The 9,147-nt window shown below is 40.9% G+C and overlaps 1 pseudogene; it reads left to right on the top strand.

Moving 5' to 3' along the window:
* The first annotated feature begins 3,028 nt into the window (after positions 1–3,028).
* Positions 3,029–4,996, top strand: LOC115116400 (uncharacterized; annotated as a pseudogene).
* The last annotated feature ends 4,151 nt before the right edge of the window (positions 4,997–9,147 follow it).

Genomic DNA, 9,147 nt, shown 5'->3' with positions numbered 1-9,147 from the left:
ATTAACCTGAGTGAATGGAATATGAATGACAGTCATCCAATATGCTGTAATAGAATTAAGGCCATTCTCATGTGTCCTCCATCATCATAAACGTCACCGACCGACACTGGCAGGCAGACCAGCTCCTTGGGAGTGGAGCACCCTTACTGGGTTGTATGGAACAAGCATGTCTGTCAGATAAGAGGGGACAAGGTCATGCAGTACTTTAAAAGTTAAGTGTAAGATCTTAAAAATCAGACTGATACTTCACAGGCAACCAGCCCAGTGCAGATAAAACTGGAGGGATTCTAGTGGTGGTTAAAATCCCAGCTGCAGTGTTTTGGACAAGTTGTAGGCTTTAATAATAGAGACTGAGCAGCTGGAGAGGAGGCCAATTGTCTAATCTAGATTAAACAAATGCATTGGCACATTTTTGGGGCATTTGACTGTGAGATTAAGTGTATGGGCTATGGCTTTATCTGTGATTGACTGTATGACTATTTGAACCTACATTTGTAGTGTGTGTAGGGGCAGTGTTCACCAACCATCTTTGCTGAGATCGGTGGATTTTCACCACAACGTCACATAATACAACAGATTCCGCCAAACACGTTTTTGTTGAGAAGCCAAGTATTCAATGGGAAAGGTCAGATGCTTATTATCTAAATGTTGAAAGTGCGTTGGCGATGGAGAGAAACAAAATGGTGAAGTTTGAGGCAAGGTGGTGGAGAGTGATGAGAGTGATGCGGAGCTGAAGATGAGGGTGTGAGCAGGTGGGTCTGGCCAGGTGTGATGTCGTAGTGGCAGGGAATATAATGCAGGCAAACATAAATCTGTTTAACCTCATTTCTACCAGCATGTCACATGTGCAACCAGAGGGAAAAAACTCTAGACCACCTTTACTCCACACACAGAGATAAGTACAAAGCTCTGACTCGCCCTCCATTTGTCAAATCTGACCATAATTCCATCCTCCTGATTCCTGCTTACAAAAAATATCTAAAGCAAGAAGTACCAGTGACTCGCTCAAAATGGAAGTGGTCAGATCATGCGGATGTGTCATCGGCTTCATCAATAAGTGCTTCGATGCTGTCGAGTGACTGTATGTACGTATCCCAACCAGAAGCCATGGATTACAGGCAACATCCGCACCGAGCTAAAGGGTAGAGCTGCCGCTTTCAAGGAGTGGGACACTAATCCGGGCGCTTATAAGAAATCCCGCTATGCCCTCAGACGAACCATCAAACAGGCAAAGCGTCAATACAGGACTAAGATTGAATCCTACTACACCAGCTCTGATTCTCATTGGATGTGGTAGGGCTTGCAAACTATTAACTTCTTGGCGCACCCATTCCTTTAGCGGAATAATTTTCATCATCATCCGCGGAATTGCAGAGCGCCAAATTCAAATTAAATTACAAAAAATATTTAACTTTCATGAAATCATAAGTGCAATATAGCAAAACACAGCTTAGCTTGTTGTTAATCCACCTGGTGTGTCAAATTTCAATAAAGCTTTTCGGCGAAAGCATACCAAGCGTTTATGTAAGGACATCTCTCTCAGTTGACAAAATATTACAAACAGCTAGCAGCCAAGTAGATTGGTCACAAAGTCAGAAAAGCAATAAATTAAATCTTCAGATGTTTGCACCTACGAGACTCCCAGTTACACAATACATTTTCCTTTTGTTCCATAAAGATGATTTTTTATCCAAAATACCTCCATTTGTTTGGCGTGTTATCTTCAGAAATCCACAGGCTCAAGCGGTCACGTCATCGCAGCCGAAAATTCCAAATAGTATCCGTAATGTTCGTAGAAACATGTCAAAAGTTTTTTATAATCAATCCTCAGGTCGTTTTTACAATATATCATCGATAATATATCAACCGGGACTGTAGCTTCTTCGATAGGAGAGAGAGAGTAAATGGCTTCTCCATTTCTTGTTGGATACTAAGAAAGCTTTGTTGTAGAGCGTTTTACACAAAAACCCGGTACGGTCCAGCTGAGTATAAGACCGTATCATCTTCATGTAAATGGATGAGAGAACTTCCTGCCTGAGCTATGTTATTGATGTAATTTGAGAAGAGCATAGGGTCTATGACTTGGGTGGCTGAAGTCTTTGGCCATTGTTGGGGCTTTCCTCCGACACCGCCTGATATAGTGGTCCTGGATGGCAGGGAGCTCGACCCTGGTGATGTACTGGGCTGTCAGCACCACCGTCTGTAGCGCTCTGTGGTCAAGAGCAGTGCGTTTGCCATACCAAGCGGTGATGCAGCCAGTCAAGATGCATTCCATGGTGCAGCTCTAGAACTTTTAGTGGACTTTGTCTCATGCAAATGTATGTTAGATTTAAATTATGCAGACAGTGTGAAATATTATGATTAGAGTATCTTTATCATCACGTAGATAGTAAATCATACATTGTTGCCCTTATTATGTGCTCTGAACATAGTGACTTTTTAGTCAGGAAAATGAGAAACCGGAAGGCCTGCCTCTTGTGCAGTCAGTCTATTTATAAATATTTATATTATAGGTAGGAAAACCTGCAGAATCGGCAGTGTATCAAATACTTGTTCTCCCCACTGTATATATATATATATTTATAAATGAATATTTCTGTATGAACTCAAACCATTAAGTAATGACTTTAACAATGATTACCTACTGCATTCAAAGAGAACCAACCTACAGCACTAGACTACACTTCATTTGCATCATCCTTGTTGTATTGAGAGATAAACATGGCAATGCTTTCACTGATTGCACGTAAAGGAAGATCATTCCTACATGATAGAGTGCTGCTTTGTTATCATCTGATCTTTTGTCTTTTCTGTCATCCTGTGAACCCCTGTCATTGCTGTTCAAGGGCAATATTTAGTTTTTTAGATGCTGAAAATATTTATCTTATTGCCAACCACTAGAAATGGGAATCTATTTCTGAATGAATGTGTCCAGTTGTCTTACAAAATCAAATATTTTTACTAAAGATGCAAATGTTTGTCTTTCTCTTTGTCTTAGGTTGGCCATGGGTGGAAAGGGCTTCCTAGGAAGTTTCATCCTGTTTATGTCTCTGGCTTCAGTATCCACTGTTCAAACAAACCCTTATTTCAATACATGACCTCAGGGGCATAGAGTTTGGCCACACTTTTCCTCGACATGGCCTGATGCTGCTCCACTGGCTAGCCAACAACATTCACACTGACAACAACGGCAACATGAGACTCAATTTCAACCCAACTAGGGGAGACTATGGCTTTAATTTCTATGGAAACGCTGACAGACCCCGCCCATTACCTTTTCTGCCCTCTGAAAGTGGTAGTTACTACTCATTAGGGAATATTGATGGAAATTACAACTACAAGCTAAGGCACTTCCTGATTATGTCACTCGAAGCTTCTACAACTCATGGATACCTGAGAGAAACAGGGACAGAGTCATTATCAGAGTTAGGGAGGAAGGATCCAATCAGTTCATAGTAGATGAGGTCTACATCACTCAGCATTACCCACCAAATGAAAACAGAGGAAGTGTCTATGATCCAGACAATACATACCCTGTCAGTTTCAGCCTCTTAACACAAATCCAAGTTCTCCCAACCATTACACGAGATGTAATTCAACGTATACACAATGTAGAGATCAACGACAACAGTGTGGAGAACATCTGGGGACACACACCTGGGCTGGCACTTCTTTTGGCAATTGCATTGTACTTGACACGTCCCAAGGTCTCATTCATACAGCAAGTGTTTATTACCATGGAAAGCCAGCATCACATGCAGGATGATGAAACTAAATCGATAAAGCTTGCGGTGAAAACCACAAATAGAGGAGGTGCCAGGATCACCTTCAGTGGTATCCCCAGGAGGCTTTTGGACAAGGGTGTGATTTGGGCGCTTTATAAGAACAATGACAGTACGGACATGCTAGACTTTTCCTCAGTCATAGATGGTGCCTCTGGGTCCTTTGACACCTCAGTATCCCTCAACCCTGGTCACCAGGCCAGGTTTCATCCGCACAAATCAATGTGTCCTTTTCAATTATGCGGGAATTACAACACATCTTGGGAGGAAATACATAGGAGTCCTGAGATTCATGATGCCAACAGAGAGATTCCTGTTTATATAAGCGGCTATAAGCCTCTTCGCAGCTCTTCGTAAAGGATGGAAAGGCCTGCGCTCGCCTGTATGTGAAAAAGTCCTTCACTGACTGGAAGGAGAAGTTTAATAACTCCTGGGTTGGGTTTTACTCTTCAGAAAAAAACAACAGCAATGAATATAATACCTCCCAATGGCAATGGGCTGTGAAGTTTTCTGAGGAAAGACGCTCAGATTGGAAAGATATACCTGAGTATGACGTCTATGTGTACAGGTCTAGTATGCCCATGTCTCCTGGGGTCCAGGCCCGATTCATGCTGGAGAAATCTGGGGGTGAAAAGGCACGCACTCCACCCTGGGAGGTACATACATCAGCAATTTAAAGCACACAACTTTTTACTGGTACTTTTGTCCATTGTGTTTAGCCAGGTTCTTACATGCCCATCCTCTGCTTATTATTAATGGACTATTATCTATGGGATTTTTCATCCTGTTTCGTATTGATTACATATGTCATTGATATTATCATTGATATCTAATTGTATAATTGTCTCCATCCATTTTTGTTTGTCATTTCTGCACCCTGCTTGTCCTTTATATTGATGGATTTGAATTGCTAATCTGTGCAGAGTGTCAAAATACAAATATAAAGAATCTGTCCTCAATAAACTGTTGAGGAAATTGAAGTGAAAACACAATAAAAAGCTGTGAAAACCAAATAATCTTGAGCACTTAGAAGATGGTCTGAGTGGAAGGGTGAGATAATGCTAGCCGGTCACGCTGATCGTTGACTAATGTCCATAGTCAGTCAGTTTTCATATTAATGTAAGGTATTATGAAGGATAGAACCATCTGTGAAATGTCAAATATACTGTACACATACACAAACACACACACAGGACTGCATGAATACGTTTTAAACATAAAAATATAACATCTTCATTTCAAGAAAAGCATGTGTAAGTGAATGGGTTTTCCAACTTTATGAAGCTTTCTTTACACTTCGTGCTCGGTTAGTTTAGTTTATTAATTCGACCATTTAAAAAAAAACAAGCACACATAAACAATAAAGTCTGGGACTTATTTCCATTGTGGTCCTCTTGAGACAAGATGGCTGGACAGGATCAAACACAGTATGGCAGAGAAATTATACAACCAAAACAGAGAAGAAGAACATCTATCTCATCAAAAACAGAGAAGAAGAACATCTATCTCATCTAAAACAGAGAAGAAGAACATCTATCTCATCAAAAACAGAGAAGAAGAACATCTATCTCATCAAAAACAGAGAAGAAGAACATATCTCTCATCAAAAACAGAGAAGAAGAACATATCTCTCATCAAAAACAGAGAAGAAGAACATATCTCTCATCAAAAACAGAGAAGAAGAACATCTATCTCATCAAAAACAGAGAAGAAGAACATATATCTCATCAAAAACAGAGAAGAAGAACATATCTCTCATCAAAAACAGAGAAGAAGAACATCTATCTCATCAAAAACAGAGAAGAAGAACATATATCTCATCAAAAACAGAGAAGAAGAACATCTATCTCATCAAAAACAGAGAAGAAGAACATATCTCTCATCTAAAACAGAGAAGAAGAACATCTATCTCATCAAAAACAGAGAAGAAGAACATATCTCTCATCAAAAACAGAGAAGAAGAACATATATCTCATCAAAAACAGAGAAGAAGAACATATATCTCATCATTCCAGTTACATCATAGGGGTTATTCATATGGGCACAGAAGACATCAAACATACTTTTACTTTATTTTTAAAGCTGTCCAGAGATGACGTTGTTTTTATAGGCAACTCATTCCATTCTGAGGCTCCAGTATACAAGAAATGCCCTTTTCCAGTATTACTCCTGAACCTGTATAAGCTGATCTGATGACCTGATCTGGTGCTGTGATTGTGTGCATCCCTAACACGAGGAAAGTAATCACTTAAACATCTGGGGGCAGGACCATAAATACTCCTGTAAACCAAACCTAGTCTAATCTGGGACACCCTAGCCTCAACAGGCAGGACCATAAATACTCCTGTAAACCAGACCTAGTCTAATCTGGGACACCCTAGCCTCAACAGGCAGGACCATAAATACTCCTGTAAACCAAACCTAGTCTAATCTGGGACACCCTAGCCTCAACAGGCAGCCAGTTTAGTTCCTGAAAGCAGCTGCTGCCTATGTGAGTACATGGACTCACCTTCAAAACCCTGATACCCTGATCAACTTATTCTGGGCTATCTGGAGCTTCCTCTTCATAAGTTTAGATAAGCCCCCAAACCAGGAAGTATTAAGGTTAACAATGGGCCTCACATCTTCGATGACACAAACCTGTCTTCCTCCATTCCAGACCAGTGGGTTTGTCCGCACCTGGTATGTACTGTAGGCTTCAACGCTGACATACCCTGCCGATAACATTCTCTGCCCTCTGAAATAAGTAGTTATTACTCTCTAGGGACAAGTTTAATTTCTTTTGAAACATGTGTTACTCAGTGATGTTGTAGATCAGCCTTTTTAAAACTCAGTTTTGCTGGCCCTTGTCTTGTATCTGCCCTGTCTACTGGTTGTGTATGTAGGCTACCAGAGGCATATTTTAGACAGAGGAGAGAGACAAACACAGTCAAAATTTGATTCTGGTGGTAGGCTGCACAGGAAGGTGAGATTTTGTTTGGTTACTCATTAGTTTTATTTCGATGTGAGGACAATAATACATCATACTACAGTATCGATCAATTAACAAGTTTCCAAATGTTATTTTGGAAGACCTTATGGTTCATATTGTGACAGATTAAAGTGACAGTTCACTCCAAATTCAAAGTTGACATTTTTAGACCTAACAGTTTCATATCTAGTGGTTTAACTATGTTCCTGAACACTTTTAATGTATTGTCAAAAACTAGAAATAAATGACAGATAAAAAATGTAAACATTCCTGAAGGTACAAACATTGACACAATTGTTGCTCTGACTTAGGTTGGCCATAAGTGGAAAAGGTTTCCTAGGTTATTTCATCCTGCTTTTGTCTCTGGCCTCATTAGTATACAGTACTGAGTCAGGTAACCAACTATATAGTACTGAGTCAGGTAAACCACTGTACAGTACTGAGTCAGGTAAACCACTGTACAGTACTGAGTCAGGTAAACCACTGTACAGTACTGAGTCAGGTAACCAACTGTACAGTACTGAGTCAGGTAACCAACTGTACCGTACTGAGTCAGGTAAACCACTGTACAGTACTGAGTCAGGTAAACCACTGTACAGTACTGAGTCAGGTAAACCACTGTACAGTACTGAGTCAGGTAACCAACTGTACCGTACTGAGTCAGGTAAACCACTGTACAGTACTGAGTCAGGTAAACCACCAAATGTACAGTACTGAGTCAGGTAACCAATTGTACAGTACTGAGTCAGGTAAACCACTGTACAGTACTGAGTCAGGTAACCAACTGTACCGTACTGAGTCGGGTAAACCACTGTACAGTACTGAGGCAGGTAAAACACTGTACAGTACTGAGTCAGGTAAACCACTGTACAGTACTGAGTCAGGTAAACCACTGTACAGTACTGAGTCAGGTAACCAACTGTACAGTACTGAGTCAGGTAAACAACTGTACAGTACTGAGTCAGGTAACCAACTGTACCGTACTGAGTCGGGTAAACCACTGTACAATACTGAGTCAGGTAAACCAATGTACAGTACTGAGTCATTTAACCGACTGTACAGTACTGAGTCAGGTAAACCACTGTACAGTACTGAGTCAGTTAACCAACTGTACAGTACGGAGTCAGGTAAACCACCAAATGTACAGTACTGAGTCAGGTAACCAACTGTACAGTACTGAGTCAGGTAAACAACTGTACAGTACTGAGTCAGGTAAACAACTGTACAGTACTGAGTCAGGTAAACAACTGTACAGTACTGAGTCAGGTAAACCACTGTACAGTACTGAGTCAGGTAAACCACCAACTGTACAGTACTGAGTCAGGTAAACAACTGTACATTACTGAGTCAGGTAAACCTCCAACTGTACAGTACTGAGTCAGGTAAACAACTGTACATTACTGAGTCAGGTAAACAACTGTACAGTACTGAGTCAGGTAAACCACTGTACAGTACTGAGTCAGGTAAACCACCAAATGTACAGTACTGAGTCAGGTAACCAACTGTACAGTACTGAGTCAGGTAAACCACTGTACAGTACTGAGTCAGGTAAACCACTGTACAGTACGGAGTCAGGTAAACCACCAAATGTACAGTACTGAGTCAGGTAACCAATTGTACAGTACTGAGTCAGGTAAACCACTGTACAGTACTGAGTCAGGTAACCAACTGTACCGTACTGAGTCGGGTAAACCACTGTACAGTACTGAGGCAGGTAAAACACTGTACAGTACTGAGTCAGGTAAACCACTGTACAGTACTGAGTCAGGTAAACCACTGTACAGTACTGAGTCAGGTAACCAACTGTACAGTACTGAGTCAGGTAAACAACTGTACAGTACTGAGTCAGGTAACCAACTGTACCGTACTGAGTCGGGTAAACCACTGTACAATACTGAGTCAGGTAAACCAATGTACAGTACTGAGTCATTTAACCGACTGTACAGTACTGAGTCAGGTAAACCACTGTACAGTACTGAGTCAGGTAAACAACTGTACAGTACTGAGTCAGGTAAACAACTGTACAGTACTGAGTCAGGTAAACCTCCAACTGTACAGTACTGAGTCAGGTAAACAACTGTACAGTACTGAGTCAGGTAAACAACTGTACAGTACTGAGTCAGGTAAACAACTGTACAGTACTGAGTCAGGTAAACAACTGTACAGTACTGAGTCAGGTAAACCACTGTACAGTACTGAGTCAGGTAAACCACCAACTGTACAGTACTGAGTCAGGTAAACAACTGTACATTACTGAGTCAGGTAAACCTCCAACTGTACAGTACTGAGTCAGGTAAACAACTGTACATTACTGAGTCAGGTAAACAACTGTACAGTACTGAGTCAGGTAAACCACTGTACAGTACTGAGTCAGGTAAACCACCAAATGTACAG

This window comes from Oncorhynchus nerka, linkage group LG2 (genome assembly GCF_034236695.1).
Source record: "Oncorhynchus nerka isolate Pitt River linkage group LG2, Oner_Uvic_2.0, whole genome shotgun sequence".
Taxonomy (NCBI): domain Eukaryota; kingdom Metazoa; phylum Chordata; class Actinopteri; order Salmoniformes; family Salmonidae; genus Oncorhynchus; species Oncorhynchus nerka.
This window is presented reverse-complemented; position numbering and strand designations above follow the sequence as displayed.